The 22,535-nt window shown below is 44.5% G+C and overlaps 1 protein-coding gene across 2 annotated transcripts in view; it reads left to right on the forward strand.

Annotated features, from left to right (window-relative positions):
• Hivep3 (HIVEP zinc finger 3) overlaps positions 1-22,535 on the forward strand; it is a 402,467-nt gene that overhangs the window by 85,520 nt on the left and 294,412 nt on the right. Inside the window, exon 2 of one of the 2 annotated variants that reach the window (XM_017593396.3) lies at positions 1,776-1,888. The exons of the other annotated variant lie outside the window; for it this stretch is intronic. The gene's annotated coding sequence lies outside the window, so the exon portion shown is untranslated. The remainder of the gene's footprint in view (positions 1-1,775; positions 1,889-22,535) is intronic. 2 annotated transcript variants of the gene reach the window in all.

Genomic DNA, 22,535 nt, shown 5'->3' on the forward strand with positions numbered 1-22,535 from the left:
CCTCTCCCCTTCCTTTGACACCACAGTGGCAGACACTCTGGCTTCCTCTGCCCCCTTCCTCCAGGCCTGGGTAGAAGAAAGGCTTTGAGAAGAGTGACAGGCTCCCTGTGGTAGGTCTGTACCTTGTCACCAAGCCTCCTAAGCTCAGATCTGTGGTAGCCACAGGAGAGCCAGCTCCATGCTGTGTGGCTGGTGACATTTCCGGCTGCCAGTACCCAACCAATCAGTGACAGATTCAGCTAGCTAGGATGATGACACATGAAATATGCTAATTTTCTCTAAAGAATCTGGGAGTGGAGAGGTGGGGAGAGTAGTTTTGGCTGGGAGGGTGAGGCAGACAGGGCTAGGTAAGAGAGAGCCAGGCATGGGTTTCAGTGGTCTGCCTGGCAGGACCAGGAGAGGGAATGAGAGTCAGGGCTAGAACCAGAGGGACCTGTCCTGGAGTGGCCCTAGGAACACAGTGGTGGAGGGGCCTGCTGATGGCCAGGAACAAGGGGGGCAGGTAGCAGGGCCGGGATGAAGTTCTGGGGCTCTTGGGTAGAAGACACGGTCTTTCTTTCAAACAGGAGTAAAGTTCCTTTTTGTTTTTCTCAGTGGTACCTCTTTAAAAACTAAACCAAAACTGGAATGGATGCCATCTGGGTAGCTGAAGTAGTTGGCATGTGCATTCTAGGCTGGAGTGGGCTGTTGTTCAACCTCCATGCTCCAAAACCCCCCAAAAGTTAAAAACAGAGCAGCAATGAAACCTTGCTAACAAAACATTGAAGAGGAGCCAATCAGAAGAGTCAAACAGCGAAGGCCAGGTGTCAGTCTCAATTCCCGATGCAAGCAGAAGGAAACCTGTCCTATGACGGATCTGAGACTGATTCTCACGGTGGCTCAGAAATGCTGCCTGAACCGTCCTTTGGTTCCCTGAGACTTCAGGGGAGGGCATGCAGGGCACCTGGGAGAAAGCTGGGGGTGGAGGGTGGGGTTCAGCAGAGACCTCACTGCCTCCAGTCACCTGGCCCTTCTGGCCCCTCAGGAGCAATAAGGGACCCCAGAGGAGTGACCCTTGTTTTGAGAAGTCTGCTGAAAGTCTAACCCATTGAACATGAATGTTTAGAAGTGTTCGCATGCAGTGCTACTCATCAGTGGGAAGCCCATCACGAAATAGACATGTGTGCTTTGCTTATATCCTGTATTGCCTATGTTTCTCCCACCAAGTAATGTATTATCCACATGCGCAGATATATGAAAGTCAATGAACACTGTCACTACCTGAAATTTTGCCCTGCGTGGCAATAGGCCTGGTGCTTTCTTCCAATATTCCCAGCCATGCTATTCAAGTGATAATTGGTGTACTGTATCTTTAAAAGGTTAAAACCCCTTTTAAAAAAAAGATCTGGACTCCTAGTGGAAAAGACAAGCTGGGCATGGGTTGGCTCTGGATTCGGAAAGCAGCTGCTGATTAGATTCTGTGTCTGCGGGCTGAATTTATTCCGTGTTTCCAGCAGGAATTCAAGAGGGATGCTTCTGTTTGGGTTTCTGATCGTGATTTATATTTATTCAGAGGAATAACAGAGGGTGGATCTGTTCCCGGCGTGAGCATGCTCACCACCAGCTGACTCTCCCATTATCCCCCTGCCTAGTTTGGTGCTTCAGTGTACATGAGTATTCCGTGTGCATATGTGTGTATACAAATACGCATGCACGCCTGGATGGACAGACGTACGCACAGGTTATTTCTTAAGAACAATTCCTTCAATAAGGTCTTTACCCCTTACTTGAAACAGGTGTTTATGAAAAAAAATGCACTATATCCCGACTGACCGGAATAATTGAAGAAGGGTGCTGGATCCGTGGGTCAGAGAACACACAGGACCAGCTTGCTACCCCAAGGCTGAAGGTAGGGGACTCTGGGGTTTTTATTCCGCGGACGGATTCCTTGTGCTTTATTTTTCCCTGATTGTGTTTTCTCCCGCGGCCGCCACCGGGAAGTGCCTGCCACAGTGCTGGGATTCCATTTTGTCGCTGCCTTTCTCACACCAGGTGTCTGGGTGGCGGTGGCGGGGCTGGCAGGGTGGCCACCGTGTGCGCGGTGGGCTGCGAGCTCGGCCTGGCTTGGGGAGCGCGAACCTCAAGTGACCCCCGCGCGTCAATCACTCGCAGCGGCGGCTGGGCTGTAACCCTGTGCGTGCCGCGCGCCCCCGCGATCGCTCAGCTGCGTTGCGCTGCAGACCTGGCTCCTGGGCCAGGCTGCTGCTCTAGGAAGGGTCAGGCTCCAGAGATGTCTGTTGCTGCTTGGTAGAAGGATCATATTGGTCTGATGCTGGGTGCCAGCATTGAAGGGAGAAATTTTTCCCCCTGCTCACAGTCCTGCCATCCCCTGAAGACAATTCCAAGGTGGGGGTGGTGGTGGTGGGGGGAGGAGGATCACACCTTTTCAGTCCTCTTCCCAAAGCACACTACACCACACCAAACCCGAACTCCAACTGAGGTGGGAGTGGGGTTGGGGTAATGTCTTATCCTGTCACTAATAAAGCAGGTACCCCTTCCTAGATGCCCCACATTTCATCATATTTTAAAATGGGAACACTGCTGGTGACGAATGGTCCCTGGGGAGGTGATGGACATCCAGACTGGTGGCTGGGACAGAAGTGGTGGAGTAGAGGAACTTGGAGACCTATTTGGACATCCTTGAAGCTGGCTGGTTTGGTTTTACTGCTTGTCAAGGTCAGGACCCTGTCTGTGGCTTGACCTGCCCTTGAACCTGACAATGTTTGTACAAGAGCCTGCTGGCTTGGAGAAGTGGTACCCTGAGGTTCTCTTCTTGCTTTGCATCTTGAAAGTTCTGGCAGCCTTTGGTTTTGCTAGGCAGAGGCCAGGTGCCCCGGAGATATCAGGCATTCTGTGACGTTTTGACCCAGGCCTGCCTTCTGTTGTTGGGGTGGGGAAGGAGAACAAGGCATTTGTTGAATTAACCTCTACAGAAGTGTTCTCCAACCCATGTTTATGTAGTTATGTAATCACAACTAATGATCAGACCCTGTGCCCAACTAGCATCAGCCTTCCTGCACTAAAGTTGGTTACTTCTGTTGTTTATAATATCTTTATGTAATTATGTGAGGGATGATGACAGGAAGCATGTAGGGACCAGGACAAATCCTTTGAACAACTTGAGGGTCAAGAATACAGGCAAAGAGCAGGATTATTGCTTGAGGACAGAGGTCTCAGAATTGGGTTGGTGTTGATCTGAAACTTTCCCCCGACTTCTGCCCAGGTGATACTTGTCTGAACTTTCTGCTGTAGTCTTACCCCTCTCTGTTTGTGGAGAAGGATATAGCCACCTCTGCAGGGCCCTCAGATTCCTAACTCAAAAGGATAAAAGGACACTGGGTCTAGGTGGCCACTTAGGTACCTCTAGAGGAAGAGCCAGAGAGAAGTCTGTCTCGTCACCTGTGCCAGTCTTTCTCTGGGCTGGGATGCCCTGTGGATGGGGTGGAAAGAGACCCTTGTTGATGATTGACATCTGCTGCTTGAAGTGGAGACTTGCAGGAGCTGGATGTCCTTTCCATCCTTGCGTTGTAATGTTAGGGGCTTTGCAAGGTAGGATAGCTGTCCTGTGAGGAGCTCTGCAGGCAGGAGAGCTTAACTCTCCCTCCCATCCAGCTCAGTAAAGTACCCACAGTCCACAGAGCTCTTAACACAGACTCTGGTCATATTCCTTACCTACTCCTCCTGGGGCTGGTAGGTAGGTTTGCTAAATTGGTGACTAAATCTGGCCTCCTAAGGCTAAAATTATTTTCTGGCCCTCAATACCCTGGTATAGCAGTTGGCTGGTAGGGGTGGGGGCCTGGGGGCATTGTTGCTTTAAGAGCTAACTACTACTGTGTGCTCTGTAGATCAAGATGTGCTCAATTGGCACTATTGTCAAGATATCTCCGCCCACTGTATTACAGCAGTGGCCACCCTCCTCAGAGTGCAGAAGTGTAAGCTGCTCTTGGACCCCTGCCAAATGAGCCAGCGAGGCACTTAGTGTGTGAAAGGTTCAGGCAAGAGGAGATACATTTAGTCTAAAGACCTGGCAGATCCCAAGATCTGATTTAATGGAAGATAACATTAAGAAAGCTGTGTGACAACTAGATAGCTTTCAACCTGTCTTTCTTCCTGCTCAGCAAGTTCCTTGGTGTTTTTCAGGGATTCATTCATTCATTCATCCCTCCCCTTAGGCCCTGACAGGCTGGTTTTCAGACTGTTACCCCAGGAGGAGTCAGGGCACATTTTGCCACTCCCTAACTGTACCGAGACAGGCAGGGCAGGAAACCCAGCTGCCCGAGTGAGCAGAATTGCTCTTCGTCCGTAAAGCTGGTGGAAGGATGGTTTGAGGAGAGGACGAGATGGATGAGAAAGGTCCAGGTGCTCTGCAGCTGGCGGGCTCTGACTGCACAGTCGTGAAGAGCAAAGCAGAGAAACAGCCTTCACAACGTCTGTGGGTGCGAGCTTCGTCCTGCTTCTCTTGCTGGTGGGAATTTCAGACCCTCTTTCAGGACTCAGCATTTAAATTTCTAAGAGCCTTGCTAAATGCACTTAGAAACTATGGAGAAATCATTAAAGCTTTGTGAGAGGGTCATGGAGGTTGTTTTTAATCAAATATCAATGAAACTAATAATAACAATGCTAGAAACAGGCGAAACTGAAAAAATTATGTTTAAAGGCTATAAGGAGTCAAAATGTGGACTTCTAAGATTAGCAGAGGGATGTAAGCAAATTAATAAAATGGTATATATTTTGTTGCATCTTTTGACCTGTGTATACCAACAATAGTTTAGTGGCTGTTTTTAGTCCTGTTTAAGAAGGCACGTGGGACTGGAGCACAAACCAACTGAGTTGTGGTTGGTTTCTGTTTAGAGAAATGTGGCCTGCCTCCCAGTATCCCTTAGAGTTTCTGGATAGCCAGAGGCTTGCTGACTAAATCATAGTACACCTATAAAGCCCTGTTGGAAACTTGATGATCTTTAGCTGGCATTTAATAGGTCTGTACTATACATTATTAGACAAGGTTTGTTTTAGCATTTGAGAATCTGAGAAAATGATATTGGAACTTTCATGTATCTTCTTGTGGCAAGAGACACACTCCAGCTTTCTGGGCCAGTGACATTATGCTACAGTTGAAAGAGGGCTGATGGACTCCTGGTAGAAGAGGTGGGCTCTGGTGGCATAGCTTCTTATACCTTTTTAGGGATGTAGGGTTGGCCACTGCCAGTGTTCTGCTCCACTGGATAAATGAGTTCAAGATGTTATGACCACACCCCAGGGTTAGTGGTGGGGATTATTCAATTCAGACCTTGTGTTCAGAACTGGAAGGATGTCTGACTTACATGAGCACACAGAGTGTGGCCCAACCCTCTGCCCATGTGCTCATTACAATTCTTCTCTAATACAAAGGCAACAGGAAAAGCACACGAGGAGAAAAGGAAGGCCCATGCTTTTTAAAAGAGTACCTTTTACAGTTTGGTCCATCTGTGGAAAATGTGAGGACCTAACTAAAAGCAAGCAGACAGTGTGGCTTAAGGTTTGAATGCATACATTTATTGTTGGATCACTTATCTGAAAGAAAATGGCCATTTCATGTCATTAAATATAACTAGAAATGTTGAGAATTATTTAAAAGTTTCATGTCTTCAAGGGAAGGGGCACCATTGTGATGAGTTGAAGAGAAGCCAATTCCATGAAATCTCAAGGTGGTGGGAAGGCAGAGTAGAGGAGTAGGTGATGTGAAGTGACTGAAGACCCCTTCCTATCCACAGGGCTGTCCTGATGGGTCATGTTGAGAACACTTGCTTGGGAAGTGGAATGTCAAGTTTGGGCTCTGGAAAAGATAGATGAGCTTATGTTTGAGTGAGGGGTTCCTCCCCTCGTCACTAAGTATTCCTGAATGCCAAGTGTAGTTGATATTCTTGTGGAAAGAGAAGTATGGTGGAGCTTTACTCTTAGACATGTGTGGCATGAGCCAACACTGGCCCTCAGATTTAAGGAGTGAAGCAGAGAGAAGCATAGGGACCTTGGCATCTCTCTGAGCATCAGTGCCTCTTGTAATGGAAGTTTGGGGTTAACCTTAAAACAAAAGAAAACAAAAACAAAACAAAAACCAGTCATGGTTACATAACTGGATCCAAAGAAAAGCCAATGAAAGAATGATGGAACAACAAATGAAAGCGGTATTATAAATGTATGTGTGAGGGGCTCGTTTGGTAAAGTGTTTGCCTTACAAGCATGAGGATCTGAGTTCTATCCCTAGATGTAGTTAAAAAACAGTTGGGAATAGTGGTGAGGGACTTAAAAATCTCATGGCCGGGGAGGCCGAGACAAGGGCATCCCTGTGCTCATTGGCCAGCCTAGGCTACTTGGGAAGGTCCAGGCCAGGTGCCTGAGGAATGACATCTGAGGTTATCTTCTGGCCTCCATGTGCATTCTACATACATACACATGCACACGCACATATGAACATGGGCATGCACACACACACATGTGCACACATATACACATACATATGAACATGGACACACTTAAAAATAACATGACATATTCAGTTGTGTCTTTGAATAATTTTAGTCTCTTTAGCCATTGGCCGCATTTTCAGGCCCAACATGAGGTGGTGAAACTAATGAGTCCGGGAAGAAATTAATATCTTTGACAGAGAGGGTGAGGACTTTGGAAACCTTCCTAAGATCTAATGTGGTAGGTCCTTGATCCCTCCATCTCAGACTCCTGACCGAGGCCCACACTTGGAAGTGCAGAATAAAATGTAGCATAGTCTCTTCACTTCCTCTGGCTGTGGCTTCAGCTCAGAGGCCAGAGGTGATATGGGAACCACCAGCACTTTGCCTTTGCCATTTGCAGTTCTCATGTCAGGATTTCTGTGTGTCTTTCAGCATTTTGGGGTGAGCATATTGCACCTTGGAAAAGGCACAGACCATTGATCCCTCTTAGCTGTGGCTTTGTTACACAAAGTTCACATTTGGTTTCAGATTAAAAAGACAAATTGCCATGGGCATGGCTCTTAGGAGCTGATCACAAAGAACTTAAAGAGTGAATGTTTACTCCAAATGCCTGTCTGCTGGGGTGGCCAAATACATGAGCATGTATCCCTTCCCCAACTCCCCGGCCCTCAGAGGAGATTTAATACAGTATTAGAAGTCTTGGGGAGGTTACTGGACCACTCACGACTGAAGCATGTGCTAGTGAACCCAACTGAAGCATTGCTATGCAAAGCCAGGCAAGAGAAGTGGCAATCACTTGCTCCCTGCCCTAATGTTGAAATGATTTCAGGGGACTTCCTAAAGCATAATTATGATCACAGCAAATGGAGGAGCTGGACTCTAATATGCTCTGGATTCTACTTTCTGCTCAGTGGGCATTCTTGTAAGGGTGTCTATGAAATGATGGGGAAGGCCAGATACCAACCAGTCACCATGTGGGGCATCTTGCCCAGCAACAGAGATGTCAATCTCTTATTCCTTTAATTGTAATGAAAAACAATAAAGAAAACATACTGTGAGGTATGCAAATCATACATTTATAAATTGTATCTAAAGAAAACTAGTACGCCAACACTCAGTACTCCCCTGTCCACTTGAGAGAGAGATAGAAGCCTCCTCCTCCATCTACCCATTTCATCTGCACTTCTCACTGGTAGCCATTTCTCAGGCATCGCCATGTCTTTCCCCCTTATTTTCTTTATTCCTCTCAAATTTGTCTCTATAAACAATACCTTGCTTAGTTTGTATGTTTGTGGTACCACATAAGAAATGGAATCATGGGGGTTGGGGATTTAGCTCAGTGGTAGAGCACTTGCCTAGCAAGCTCAAGGCCCTGGGTTCGGTCCCCAGCTCCGGAAAGGAAAAAAAAAAAAGAAATGGAATCATACTGGTATTTTGTTCTGGTGTCTAATAAATGTGGCCCAGGAACACCAGTAAGGCTGCACTGGTTGACAAACAGCTGGGCTGTGTCCATATCATCAGTAAATTGCTCCTTACCTGAGAAATCCTGAGTGCTCCTTGATACTCCTCTGAGTCCTTCCTCTTCCCTAAGGTCCAAAGGAGGACTGTAATATGTGGGTACCAACCAGTGATTGGATGCTTTACTCCTTGGTTCATTCACACTGTTGATTGTAGCTAAAAATGTCTTCATTTTCCTGGGATAAGACAGGCACATCATAGTTTATTAACTATCCTATTATGAATAAACAAGTTCCTGGGATTTCTTACTGTTGCAAACAGTACAGCTGTAGGCATTTTTGTTCAAACCTCCTGCTGAGCATGTACATTTATTTAGGGAATAAACACAATAGTAGAATTACTGGTCACACAGACTGTGAGTGTTTTCAATGCTATAATGCTATACTGTAGTTTCAAATTAATTTCCACTAGCTTATGTGAATTCACCTCAATAAAAATTAATTTCCATTGTGACACACACACATCTATCTATCTATCTATCTATCTATCTATCTATCTATCTATCTATATCTATATCTATATCTATATCTATATATATATATATATATATATCTCCTGCTGCGGTGTAGAATCGTCTCTGTTGCTTCATACTTCAGATTTATGTAGGATATTGCCAGATGTTTCTGTCAGTCTTACGGGAGTCTAACAATGGTTGTGTATATTTGATTGTTTCAGAACTTTGTATGAGTTGCTGGCCTTTCGGGTTGTGTGTGTGTGTGTGTGTGTGTGTGTGTGTGTGTGTGTGTGTGTGTGTGTAGAGAATCTTCTACATCTTTAGACTGTTTATTTTAAATCAGTGTTCTATATATTTTTCTATTTATGTTTTTTCTATTCTCAAAGCTGTTATTCTGTAGACATGTATCTTCTATTTCATGGCTCTTTCAGTCTTTTAAAGTGTCCTTAAAGAAATGGAAGGTCTTGATTTAAAGTAATAAAGATGTATTCATATTTTCTTTGTCATTAAACATTTAATATTTTAAGGACATCCTGAAGAGAAACATTGTCTTCTAGAAGTTATAGACTTTTTCTTTCATGTCCCCCGAACTTAGCATTTTTTGTGGATATTTATCATCAAAGTAAGGATTTGCCCTTTTTCTATAATCTGTGAAGGCTTTAAAATATTTTATTTTATTTATACTTAGTGTGTGCATGCATGCCATGAGACAGCTTGCAGGAGTTGGTTCTCTTCATCCACCATGGGTCCTAGGAATTGATGCAGATCATGAGGTTTGGTTACAAGTGCCTTTTCTTGTTTAGTTGTCTTGCCTGGCCTCTTAAGGCTTAACAACAAAAAAAAAAATTAATGGAATTTTGAAAATTGTCTTTCCTATATTTATTGAAATTTATTTTTCTTCCTTAAATTTGTTAATGTATGGTGAACTGATTTTTTAATATTAAATTAATCTTGCTTGCCTAGAGTAAATTTTGTTTATCATAACATGTTCATGTTTGTATACTCGTCTAGATTTGTTTTGGTTATATGTTGCTTAGAACCTTTACATCTGTACTGTGATTTCCATTCTCATTCCCTCCTTGTCAGGTTTTATATTGAGTTTGAGCTAGGCCTAGACAGTGGGTTTTAGAACTGCTTCTCTTTTCCTGTTCCTAAGAAGGGCTTTTGTATGGCTGGTATACTTTTTTCCCTAAAAATTTGGAATTGTTTACTCAATTTCTTGAGCAGTTAGTGGGTATTCGCGTTTTAATTTTTTCTTGACTCATTTTTGGCAAACCATCCTTTTCTATTTTATTTGACTTTTAAACATTCGCTATCAACTTGTTTTTAACAGGCGTTGTGTATCTTAAGTTCTGTTGTGTTTGTAATTGTGTCCCCTTTTCATTTACCAGTGCACCTTCTGGTTCTGTAGTCTTCTCACAGCTTTAAAGAACTAGTTGTTCATGATCCTATCATTTATTTTCCAGAAATGCATTTTATACTGATTTTTAAATTTTCTCTTGTTAGCTTTGAAATATTTCTTTTTTGAGTGTTTTTTTTAATTTTCCAGATTTTTCTCATTATGAACAGTATCAACTCCACAGTTCTACTTTAATTTATTACACATCTTTGACATGTCTTAGCTTTATATTATTTGGTTTTAAGTATAATTTCCACTATGATTATTCCTTAACTTGTAACTACTTATAACTATAGTGTTTTTTTTTTTTATTTTAAAAATCTAGGTACTTGTTATGCTTGTTACCTCCCTGCTATTAACTTCTAACCTAAACTTATGTTAGATCACAAATGTATGTATAAAAATTGACTTTTAATTTTAATTAATTTTCTGAGATAAGGTCTCACTCTGTAGCACAGACTGACTTGAACTTACTATGTAGAACAGGCCAGTCTTGAACTCAAAGAGATATATCTGCCTGCCACTGTTTTTAGAGTGCTGGTATTAAAGAAATGAAGTGCTATGCTTGGGCTAAAGCCCAACTTTAAAGCACATTAATGATAAAGTTAAGTGTGGTCACTTTTTATCATGTTATATGAGTCTACTGTGCAAGTACTATATGTATAATAATGTAATTAAGAATTATATGCAAGTTCTAGTTCAAGCCTTTTGATTATGTTGGTTACATCCTTTCTATAGTCACTGTTTTTTGTTTGTTTGACTAATTATTGAGAGAAGTACATTAAAGTCTCCTGCATGACTGTAGATTTGATTTTCCTTTTATAGTCTTTCAATTTTTGTTTTTATATATTTTGAGCTCTTATTATTGGAAACCTGCATGAGTTTAGAATAATTTTGTTTTTCATGTTATTTGAATTTTATATAACAAAGTAGATCACTTCCTTTGGTGATTCTTTTAGTCTTGAATCTTATATGGATTAAAATTCACATAATTCTACCCACTTTGTTTTGTTTAATATTTTCTGTTAGAGCTTGAAATATTATTATAATTTTCTTAATGAGAGGTTAAAAACAACCATTATGTTGATGTTTGCTTGCTTTTGAGAAGATTTTTATTTGTTTTGGACAAAGGTCTAAGTTGGGTTTTTCTCCGAGAAGGTTATTCTACTCATCACCGTGTCACCATGTCACCTTGTCTCATTGTCACCTTTCATATCTAGTTTCCTTTGAGAACAATTAATTTCTTTTCATTTTGAGCTACATTTAAATGTTTGGTGTTTGTCTTCAGTATTCCATGGTTTCACACGGTGTTCTAGTACAGGCTACTATCTCATACTTAATCTTCACAGTCAGGGGAAATTCTCTTCTTGTCCTCTCTTCTCAGGAAGCCACAAAAAGTGAATCTCAAGGTCACTATTATCTGCAGATGTCCTCACGCTGGCATGCAGCGTTTGGCTGCCTTTCTAGACTGCAGTTTTTACTTTGTTCTGCTTGCTCACAGGTCACACACAGATTCTAGCTCATCAGTCATTTAGGAAGCTGTTTTCCCTACTATACCCACTTGTATTAATTGTTCCTAGTAAATTGGTACTGTCTACTAGGAAATTCTAGTTCTTTGGGTCATCTTTAACACCACGGAAGAGTGTGCTGAGCCCATTGAGGGATGCCTGTGTACCCTCTGGTCAGCCTGTCCCATGATCTTCTGCAGATAGGATGGTATGTTCCTCCTAAGGCAGCATTCCAGGCTCCTCCAAGGTTGACAGAGACATGGTAGTTGTCAGTGTGTTTTAACCTGGCAGTAAAAGTCTTATGAGGACAGCAGTAAGTGATTCTGGGTAGTAACTAACCTTTTGCCCTTACACGCAAAAGTGCAGCTTCTAGGACACAAGCCTTTCTCCATGGTAAACTGAAAGAGCTGGTGGATTTGGGCTGCTTTTCAGTTTCATGCACTGACGGTTCTGCTTCTGTATGATGCAGCTCCCTGCCTTACCTCCCCAGACCTGAAGTAGAGTATCAGGCTTAGAGGTAGATGTAAGACCCAGGACAATGAGCTTTTGTTATGGATGCCTCTTCTTTTCCTGATCGTAGCATAGCAAGGCATCTCCTCACAGCGTCCTCATGTATTTAGTTTCAGTAAGCTAGGGAATTGTAGGGTCTAACACTCTTGTGTGTGGTGGTATAGTGAAAGCACCCAGTAGTTCTCCAGGACTGATTTTCTTGCCTTCTAGCAAATAGGAAGGTGGGGGTCGGTTGGCATCCTCAGCCCTGTTCCCTTGCCCATGTGTCTGTGCTGCACATGGCAGAACTCAACTCCCAGGGCTCTTGGCTGAAGGACCTCATAACACTCTATCCAAGAGGCCTTGACTGGTGAGTGACTCTGCTGTGGCCTGCTCTCAGGCAGGTGGACCCTGCTGCTCACTTCCTGAAACACTTTGGAGCAAGGGCAGTTGGTTTGTTATTGTCCCCTTCCCTTCCTGTGAGCCTACTGTTGGGGAGGGAGGGTACAGCAGATGGGCTTCCTGGTTGCCAGGGACCTCCTGTAGCCCAGGGGATCTAACAATGCCAATCTCACTTCTGTTCCTATCCCTGGGTCCTTGAACATCTTTATCCATTCTCACCAAACAAAGTGGATATGTACCAGGAGGAGACTGTCTTAGATGGTCATATAGGCACTGGATGGGTGAGGGGCCCCGCTTTCTATCCATGCTTCCTCGGGCTTAAGATGGAAAGAACTCACCTAGTTGTGTCTGGGACTGTCACCCACACTCTATGGATGAGACAATAATTCAGGGTCTAAGAAAGGAAGAATGGCTTCTTTTCTTGGCCAGAGGCAAACTCTCTCTCCCTTTTCATACGTAGTGATCCTTAGGAAGGTGCTCTTCTATTTGAATACACGAGACTGTACCTAGGAGGCAGAAGAAGCTACACAGGGGCCAGTGCAGGCCTTGTAGGCTTGCCAGCCTTCTCTGTAGGTCACTGGCCAGTTTGGTAGAGCATCTGCCCTTTGAAATAGGCCGAGAAGCAGGAAGCCTGAGTTTCTCACTAGCTTACTAATTTGTAATGGCAGTCCTGGAAGTACCTGGGATCCTGGGGCAAGAGACGTAGTAAGCTTTGGAGGGAGAGAAGAAGGTGAGAGTGAGAATGGGAGAGGAGATGGGAGCGGAGGAAAGGGTAATGAGCAAGGGAAAGAGAAAGAAGGAAAGAAAGAAAGAGAAGGAAAGAAAGAAAGGAAGGAAGAAAGGAAGGAAGAAAGAAAGAAAGAAAAAGAAAGCAAGCAAGCAAGCATGAGGAAAGAAAGAAAGAGGGAAGGAACAAAAGGGGAGGGAGAAGGTAGGGGAGGAGCAAAAGGGTGGAGCATACCAACAACCCTCACTCCGGCTTCAGAACCCGCACATGTCAGTTCGTTGACCTCCGACTCGTGTAGCCAAGAATGTCTTTGAGAATCTTACCTTCTGTCTTTATCTCCCAAGTGCTGATGTTACAGGTGTGTGCTTCCGTGCTCAGTTTTTTGCAGTAGAGGGGATCAAACCCAGGGCTTTGGTCAAGCTAGGCAAGCCCTCTACTAACTGTATTACACCCCTACCCCCGATGCTTTTATACCCATTTATCTGTGGGTAGAAGTTTGGGTTGTTACTACATTCAAACTGTTGTGAACAAAACTGCCATGAACATTTACATACAGGTCCTTGTGTGCCTGGAAGGTTTCATTTCTTTTGGGTAAATACCTGATCAGGTATGTGCTGGAATGCTGATTTTTCTGTTTCTAAACCAATCTGCCTGTCATTGGGTTCTGTTTACTTTCTATGAAGGAATATCACATTATTGATTACTTTTTTGTTGTTGTGACAAAATACCATGACAAATGTAACTTAAGGGAGGACGGGTTTATTTTGGCTTATATTTTGAGGATACAGTCCATTATGGCAGGAAGGCATGGAGGTAGGAGTGTGAGGTGGTTGGTTAAATTACACCGTAAGTCAGGAAGCAGGAAGTGATGGATGATAAGCTCACTCTTTCCTTTCCATCAGTTCTGGGACTCCACCAATAGAATGGCAGTGCCCACAGTTACAGTGGGTTTTCTCATTTCAATTAACCCAATCTAGAAACTCCTCAGGCATGCCCAGAGATTTGTCACCTGGACGATCTTAGATCTTATTGATAATCAATATTAACCACCCCAGCTAGTGACAGATGCAGGACACTGAGCTAGAGTCACTTACTCTAGTTGTCCATTAATCTGTTCGACACCTTGGATAGGAGATTTGGTATGAGAAGGAAGAGCACAGGCACTGGACCAGACTTCCACCCTGACTTTGTCATATACCGTGTGACCCTACACAAGTTACTTGATTTGTTTGTGCCTCAGTTTCCTCACCTGTCAAATGTGGAAACCTCTCCTGTGTGATGGGTAGATAGAAATAGATATACTTGGCCCATCTTGAATACTCTGCCATTGAAGGACTTGACAGGAAGTAATAGGGTCTGAAATGTTCGTGCCAGATTTGTTGTTGCTTGCAGTAGAGTGGCAGAAGAGTGCTGCCAGCCACTCTTTTTCCTGGCATCATGTCCCTTGTCCTCTCACTGAACAGCTTCTGTACTGAGTGGACAGTGCTTGCTCCTATCACCACCTTTCTTCCGACCTGGAGATGAATTGGTGCTGCCAGCTGTTTAAGCTGACATTTTGTGATCCTCCTGCCTCAGCCTCCCAGGGATTACAGGAACCTCAGCCTTTTTAGTGTGGTCCAGTTCCGTCTCTCAGATACAACAGCCAAACAGCAAGGCCTGGTAATATCCCACCGTGCTCTGAGATACCTACCCCCTGGTTCTCTTCAAAGTAAGCCTCCATGGGGCTTAAAGCCCTTTGCTGACTAGAGACTTAGCAAAGGGACCAGCCCAGGAATGCCTGCCCTATAGCTCTGCACCAGACACGACTGTCAGGGCAGCATCCACTGTCAGCACAGTTCAGTAATCTCATCTTGAGCCTCCCATTTCTGCAAGCTAAACTCCCCTGAGAGGGCAGTGCTATTATTACGATGGAGATCGAAGCCGGTTGAGTGAATGTTGGAGACAAGTATGTAGCCCTTCATCTCTCAATGCAGAGACAGAAACCCTTTCTGGACCCAACCTTTTTCTCTCTCCAAAAGGAAGAACAGGAGAAATCAAGCAGTAGGACTGACCTCTGAGAGTCTAAAGGGGGCACCTGTGTAGATGCTGATCTTGCAGTCAGGTGGTGGCAAGAGACTGGCTTTGTTGTGTTTTGGTTTGGTCTGTTTGTTTGAGACAAGGTTTCTCTGTCATAGGCTGAATTCACTGTGTAGCTCAGGTTGATCTTAAAACCATGAGTCTGGATTACTCTGCTGAGAATTGAGACTATAGATATGCAACAGCAAGTTTGCTTTCTAATCAGGCTCTTTTAATTTTTGATAATTTTATATTTGAGTACTTCATGTATATCATTTCCCCCTTCCCTTCTAACCCTTCACTACCTCTCAAATTCATTCTCTCTCTCTCTCTCTCTCTCTCTCTCTCTCTCTCTCTCTCTCTCTCTCTCTCTCCCAACTGAATCCATTTAGTGTTGCTCTTCTGTACATGTATTTCAGACTGACCACTTAGGATAGGATCACCTATCAGGCCTTGTCCCTGGGAAAGACTGATTCCCCCTCTCTCAGCAACCATTGATTGCCTATAGTTCTCCATCTAGGGACAGGGCCTTGTGGGGATCCTACCTTTTATATTGGTGTGTCAGCTGGTGTTGTCTTTGTACTGGTCTTGGTTATGAGACCACATTGTTGAGATTTCATGAGTTCAGCTTCCGTGCCATGTCTAGAAGACACTGTCTAGCAACAATGAGAGGGCAGCTTTGGAGACTTGGCTCTCTCCTCCCACCATGGGTTCTGGGGACTGAATTTGACAGAATTTCACAGAGAATTCTTTTTACCCTCTGAACATCCCTGTAGTTTTTAAAAGTTAAAATATAATCATTATATTATAAATATCACTTTCACTTTTCTCTTTTTCCTAGAATCAACTTCTTTTAAAAATATTTATTTTTATTCTGTGTGTATAAATGCTTTGCCTGTATATATGTCTGTGTACCATAGGTGTACCTGTTGCCCACAGGCTAGAATTACAGACTGTTGTGAGCCACAATGTAGACCAAATCCAAGTCCTACATAAGAGCAACAAGTGCTCTTAACTACTGAACCATCTCTCCAGAATTAGCAAACTGTCTATGCTGGCTCCTGGGGGCTGGGAACAACAGGGACCAAAGGAACACAGAGAAGCTGATGGCTTCTCATTGTCTCTCTCCTTACTCAACCCTGGCCCTGGGGGTGAAGGTAAGAGTGAGCTGACCTCAAGGGTATGAGAGTAGGAGATACGGTCCTGTCCCTTGCCAGCTATGGCACTTGGGTGATCAAACCAGGGTAGTGCTGGAGGGGGGGAGGAGAGAGAGAGAGAGAGGGAGAGAGAGAGAGAGAGAGAGAGAGAGAGAGAGAGAGAGAGAGAGAGAAGGAAGAAGAAGAAGAAGAAGAAGAAGAAGAAGAAGAAGAAGAAGAAGAAGAGGAGGAGGAGGAGGAGGAGGAGGAGGAGGAAGAGGAAGAGGAGGAGGAAGAAGAAGAAGAGGAGGAGAAGAGATGAGACGAGGTAGACGAGACCTGGTGGTGTGGATTTGGGAGAGTTGGTGGGATGACCAACTCAGCTACCATTCAGGCCCAGATCCAGGACTTCGAGTTGACCTACCCTAACATTTATCCCATCTATGAACTGCTAGAACATGCAAAGGAGCAGGTCCTGCAGATCCAAAGCTGTAGGATCTTCATGGTACAGAGCAACTGTAGGGTATCAGAGAAGAGTTCCTGTGAGGATCCAGTGTTGATAGTGTAGCAGAAGCCAGAGGCCTGGAACCAGACTGAAGGCTCATTGCAATGAATATTTACAAGTAAAGATGGTGGACACAGTGTATACTGTGTGATACTGTGCAGCTTCCACGGTGAGATGCTTGTTTGTTTTTATTTTTTGTTTTCTTTTAGGGGGCAGAATGCAAGGGTGGAGGGTGGATGCAAAGGGATGGGGAGATGCGTGGGACTGGGGTGTATGATATAAAATTCACAGACAATTAAATAAAGTTTTTGCTCAGTGCTAGAGTACTAGCCTACATTTGTAAGGCTCTGGGTTCAATCCCCAGCATCACTACCACAAAAAAAAAGTTAGAGAAAAGTAAAGACCTTTATTGGGGCGTGGTGGTACATGCCAGTTACTCTAGCCCTCAGGAGGGTGAGACAAGATGAATACTGTAAGTTGGAGCCATCCTGATGTATACAGAAAGTTCTGGGCCAACAGGGACTGTCATAAAGCCTTGAACAACTGAAGTTTTTCTCTGGAAGAAGCCCTAGATGGAGCACTCTAGCTAAAGAGTAGGCGAGGTTATGCTATGGACCAAGCAGAGAAAGCAAGAGGCGTCGTGATACTGGAGCTGAAGAGGTGGTGTCACCTTGATTGGCAGACTGAGGGCCTGTGCATGCAAGCTGACTGTCCAGAGACTGCCTCAGGCTTCAGTGGCTCCACTGTGTCAGAACTGAGCTTTCTACATGATTCAGTTGAGACTGGTTGTCCTTTCACGAAGGGATCAAGTTCCCCAGTGTTTGCCTGGATAATTACTTCCTTGCTTGCTCTCATAGACCCAACTGTACCTGTGGGTTTTCCTGTTTGCCTCTGCTGGCCCTTACACGGTTAGCTTCTGTTCTGCAAAGTAGCTCACAAGGGTGCTCTGACAGCATATTTTTCAGATTGCTTGATGAGGCCAGGCTATCTGTTACAGATACGCAATATTTCATGATTTATTTCCAAGTAGACATTCTTGGGGACCTCAAGAACCAAGCTGTGGGGAGCCAGGGGAGCCTTTAGGGAAGAGGACAGTTCCAGCCTCAGTGCCTGGCTGTGGTCACTGACTCTGGACTACAGTGTTTGTAAACTTGGTGTTTGAGTGTGTAATGGCAGCCCATCTGGAACACGTGTTGAGGCTCTGAATCGACATTTAGGAGTTGCTACATGTTGAAAAGGAAGTATTTGAATGAGTGTCCATCTGTGGGAGGTGGAAAGGAAGCAGGAAGCATGGGGTGTGGTCTTTGGTCTCTGTGATCAGGGATAATGCAAACAACATGAAATAAAGCAGGCCTGGGGAGGAGGTGCTGACACTCGGTGAACACTTTCACCTAAGGGAGCAGAATGGAAAACAGTATGCCCTGAGCTGTGTCACCGAGCATGCAGTCCTAGCTGCAAGGGGCCATGAGAGTATGAGCTATGACTGTGCTGCTCTAGGGTCCTCTTTTCTCGCCTCGGTTCCCTGGATAAAGCAGGAGGAAAGAGAATACTGTGGCATTGAGAAGTTAAGAAGGTTAAATGGCTTCATATGTACATACTGCTTTGGGTAGTGCCTGGAACTTCAAGACGCATGTACACTCTTTGTGAAGACATAAAGGAACCTGGAGCCCGGGGAGCATACATAAGTGGTGCAAAGGCAGCTGAACCAGGCAGCTGTCAGGTAGGATCTGAGCCTAGCTTCTTGCTGACTGTAGCCAGCTTTCCCAAACTCAGCACCCGTGGGATTCTGAGCCAGGCAGCACTGTCATATGGACTGCTGTCCTATGCATTGGGACAGAACGCAGAGCAGTGAGGCTGACTTCTGACTACTGGATGCCCATGTCCAGTAGTGGTAGCTACAGATGTTTCTACACACTGCCAAATGTCTCTTGGGTAGGGCAGTTGCTCCTATTTGAATGTCACTGTGTAGGGGGCTCAATGCTGCTGAGGACTTGCCAACGATTTCTATCTGAGTTTAGGAGCCAGAGGATCAGGATGTCTGCTGTGAGATGGGGTCTATTATACATGATAGGAAAGCTGCACTCAAAAAATTGGAAAAAAAAACCACAGCTGCCTAAACAAAACAACATCCATTGACTTGCCAGGCTAGAAATCTTACAATGCCCTACCCATGATAAAGGACAATGGGCAATTGATGGCTGCTGAGACGGGAAGAATCGGTCTTCTCCAGGAACGATCCCCTGACAGGTGACCTAATCCAAAGTGGTCAGCTCCAAACAGGTACACATATGAGAAACACCAAATGGAATCAGAAGGCTGAATTTTTATAAACATATATAGACATATGTAACACTAGTTAAGGACAAGATCATGAATTTGAGAGTGAGGAGGACACAGGAGTTGGATGGAGAGAGGGAGAAGGGTGGAAGTAATGTGCATACAGTGCTCATGTATGAAATTCTCAAAAACAAAATTACAACAAAAACGTCAGTAAGTCTAGCTCCTACTTGTTGCCTTCGCCCTTATGGATGAGCTCAGGGCCCAGCATATCTACTGAGTTCTTGGACTACTCTTTCCCCTCTTTCTTTTGGCTGGAAGATATATGGGTAAATCGTTATCTATCTGTGCGTGGGTCAGGGAGGCGTAGGTAGTTTGGGGTTCTCTACACAGTGCTCAGTTTACCCTCGCAAGTACAGCTGATTGGCTTAACTAGATTTAGACTATGTAGGACCCCAGAGCAGAGGGGTTGGTGACCAGAGGACAGCTGATCTTGACATTTGTCGGTGCCTTGTCATGAAGATGCCTTCTTTGCTTATTCACGTTTTACATACCTGGGCCTTTCTACTTCCTTTGCTTTTTTTTTTTTGTTTTGTTTGTTTTTTTTTTTTTTCAGCCTTTGAGATTCAAGATGAAACAGAGATCACATTGTGGTTCAGTGCATCAAGGCAAGTGTGGGATGGGGACAGAGCTGCTGTGCCCTTGGTGCCCACTTGCTGGTCCTGTGTCAACCCTCCTTGTAAGGAATTTATTGGCCAGCTATTTGGTGTCTCTGACGAGATCTCAGAAAAGTCACATCCAGAGCCATGAGCTTGTCTCAGTAGGTGGATTTGCATTGTGAATTTTTTTTTATAATGGTTGCATTCATTATAAAAGAGGTAAATAGTTCTACTTCGAGTCTTGTTTTCTGTGGGTCAGTGATTGGTTTTATGTCAGTAGCTCTGCTGTGGTCTTGGGTTTTCCTTATTTTCCTGACACATTCCATTCCTTTGACCTGAGATATATCTGCTCCCTTGTTGAACTGTTGATATGTTGTCAGGAATCAGGCAGTTCTCCAGTGCTGATGGGACCAGTCATGCCTGCTATTTCCCTTCAGATCTCTCACAGACACAGCCTTCTGTGAGCTTGATACATTCCATTATATGCTGAAATCTGCATCTTCTCATGGGCGGTGAAACCAGGGCATGAAGATGTGACTTCCGGGTGCATGATGCAAGGTAGCTAGCTCACCAGCTGAAGCAATTAACTCCTGCTTTCCATGGAATGTTTGCCTCCAGCCATCCAGCCAGTGGACAGTGAGTGGCCCAGTGTCTTCTGGGACAGAGGGAAAGCTAAGGGCCATCAACCTCTACAAAATGCTATGAACAAAAATTTACTTCCTTAGCTAAAGGGAATCTACTTGTTCAACTGATGTTTGTTGAGTGCCTGCTAGGCACTGTGTTGGGGACACACTGAAGTTCTTGGCCAGTGGAGGTTCTTGGCTCTGTGGCCTTAAGGAGACTTGACTTTTATAGCTTATCTCTTGGCATGGTTACGTATGCTCTAAGTCTTTCTGGTCCACACCAGCATCATTGTGAAACTGGGAAGTACATATAAATGGAAAGGGTTTTGTGTGTTGACAGGATTTAATTAAAACTCTATATGCTCCCCCACATAGATGCCGATCTTCTGTCAATAGAAAAACTAAGGTCTGGTATTAGGAGATCTGACTGGGCCTTTCAGCCCAAGGTTGGCCTGCTGCTATTTCCCATGTTCCCACTGTGCTCCTTGCTGGGAGTGAAGCATTCATCTGAGTATGGAGTTAAAGAGGAAGAGTGGAGAGTTTGGGAACATGAATCAGACACCAGTCAAGCTTCCTAAGAAAGGACCACAGTGGGTTGAAAACAGGGCAGTCCTTCCCAAGAAGTGCTTTTGTGTGGGGTAAGTGGGAACCTTTGGTGTTGTAGGGCCTCTGAAGAAAAACATGGGCATGTCAGCCCACCATATCGGCTGGACCTCTCCTTTCAGGGCCCAGTGTGGTAAGGCCTTCCAGGAGGCTAATCATTTAGATTCACCCTTTCTCAGCATTAAGTGACTATGAGCTGAGGCCAGGGATGGAAACCTGAGTGGGCATTGACAAATTGCAAGTATTTAAGAAACTTTGCCCAGAGACCTGGGTTAGCTGACTCCTTGTTTCTCAGCCTCCTGTGCAGCCTTGTAGAGAGTTGTCCTGTCATTGTCTGGTCAGGCTGTGTGCTACCCGAACTTGGAGTAAGGATTCTATAAACAAAGCAGTGTGGGCTCAAGGCCCCCAGCATTAACCAGTGGGAAAACTGATGAGCTCCTTTGAACCTTGAACTCCCCATGTCTAAGATGGACTAAGGATTAAATGAGAAACTATATAAAAAGACCATATAGCTCTTTAAAACCTAACCTAGTTGTCACTTGGCCTTAGGAATTGGGTCCTTCCTGCCTTGTTGCCCTCATTTTGGGCCCATGCACCTTCTCTACTTTAGCTCGTCTTTTCCGCAAGCTCCTTGGAGACACAGGCTATGTTTGGACCCAGTACTAGACCATGGCTGCTAATGTATGCAGCTGCCCGGCCATCTGCCCCTTTCTGCTATCACAACTGCTTTTCCTGTCCCAGGCTCAGTCAGAAGCACAGTCACTGTACGTGACTTAAAATGACACAGCAACCCAAAGGTGGGCACTACTGTTACCATTCCTGTCGAGATCCCTACATACATAGTCCATAGCACAGAGCTATGAACTCACAAGCCCAAGGGCATACTGCTAGCATCTGACAGAAGCAGGATTTGAACCCGCTCATTCCAGAATTTGACTATTTCCCACTAAGTAAACGATCTCTTAAGAGGTGCTCACTGGGTGGTGAGTGGGTGAGGCAATGTTATTATGGTAGAACTAACGCCAGCAACTAACTCTGGGCAAGCCTCTTACAGCTTCTAGGTCCTTTTCTTTGTTAGAGGAGCTGAGGTAGCTTGTGTTTATGGTAGCTTGTGTTTGTGGCTGTTTGTTTTCAAGTCACTTCATTTTAATGAACTCACAAAAATATAACAGAGCTAGATTACGATAGCCACCTAAACACACACTTGCCAGCCCCAAACTCTGCATCTCCATGAACTTCTGTACAGTTAGAAAGGTTGTCCTAAACCCAGGAACTTCGTCTAAGGTTATATACATTCACTATCAATTATTTTGTATGGATAGATCCACCACCAAGAAAAAAAAAAAAAGAAAGCAGCAACAGAGTTGAAACTAGAAAAACAATTAGATTTATATTCTCTTTTGTGACGCATGTCTGTTTGCCTGCATTGGATTTGATGGAGCTCCCATGAGGATTAGATGCGGTGATGAGGGAGGGTTAGATATGTCCAGATCACATCTAAGGTGTGGGGAACCACTGTGATCAGTGTCACCTCCAGTTAGGGTTAGGGTTAGGGTTAGGGTTAGGGTTAGGGTTAGGGTTAGGGTTAGGGTTAGGGTTAGGGTTAGGGCTAGGGCTAGGGTTAGGGTTAGGGTTAGGGTTAAGTCCCTGTTGGGAGCTACCTTCCTTCCATAGCTGCTCTCAAGGGGCCAACTCAAT

The sequence above is a fragment of the Rattus norvegicus genome, chromosome 5 (assembly GCF_036323735.1).
Source record: "Rattus norvegicus strain BN/NHsdMcwi chromosome 5, GRCr8, whole genome shotgun sequence".
NCBI lineage: Eukaryota > Metazoa > Chordata > Mammalia > Rodentia > Muridae > Rattus > Rattus norvegicus.